The sequence below is a fragment of the Lipotes vexillifer genome, unplaced genomic scaffold (assembly GCF_000442215.2).
Source record: "Lipotes vexillifer unplaced genomic scaffold, Lipotes_vexillifer_v1.1 scaffold1201, whole genome shotgun sequence".
NCBI classification, from domain to species: Eukaryota; Metazoa; Chordata; class Mammalia; order Artiodactyla; family Lipotidae; genus Lipotes; species Lipotes vexillifer.
The window spans coordinates 564,278-565,214 of NW_006783542.1; positions in this window are offsets into that span (position 1 = coordinate 564,278).

Sequence of the window (937 nt, forward strand, 5' to 3'; positions counted from 1 at the left end):
GAGGAACGGGGGAAGGGATTTAAAAAAAAAACCGAGGCTCCATTGCATAACCTGCAAAACTTCATCAGTGTGTGTTTCCAGGACCTTCCAGGACCGTCCTCAAGACTCTCCCTCCCCGACACCAACTGAGCTCCTGGAGGTGGGAGCTTTGCCTGATTCATCTTCATGTCATACAGGCTGATGTGTCAGCGTTAGTGGGATAGCTGGACACCGTCCACCTGACTCCTTATTTCAGCCACTGTTTTGTAATCCAAATCCAGCTTGCTTATCTGTAAAATCAAGTTAGGCAGCTTGAATTGTAACCCCACCAATGAAAAGCAAACAACTTTAGAAAAATGAAGTCATTCTAGTCGGTAGATGTTTTCCTTGGAAGTGACAATGAAGCATGAAGATATGGAGAGGCTTCGTGCATGAGGTATTCTTAAAATGCAAACCAAACCTCTGTAGCTTTTTATGCACCCCAGGCAACAGCCCAATAATACGAGGCTTTGGTCATCTGTTCTAATTAATTCAGCTCTACGTTGAATTCAGTATTCTTCAAGAACTCCCTTTTCCAAAACTGCATTTGAGGTACTGATGTTGACATTTTATTAACAGCTCTGCAATAGCTGAGCTCTACATAACACTAATATCAAAGATCCAAAAATAAGATGACCTGGAAAGAGAAGGTCAGTTTTTTTCTAGGCGTGCTTCGACCCTATTTGCAAAATAAATATAATACGTATACATGTGTACGAGTGGCCAATCATTTATCCAAAAATCCGGATTTCTGTTAAGTGCCTAATATCTATCAGATACTGCGGAATTCCATCACCAGTGAGGTGGTGACCACAAACTCTTTTCCCTACATCCATATTCTTGCAGTCATAGCAAGGTCCTTCCCAGCAAAAGGCAGAGAGTCTCTTTCCCCATCCCTTGGCATCTCTGTTGGTCCTGT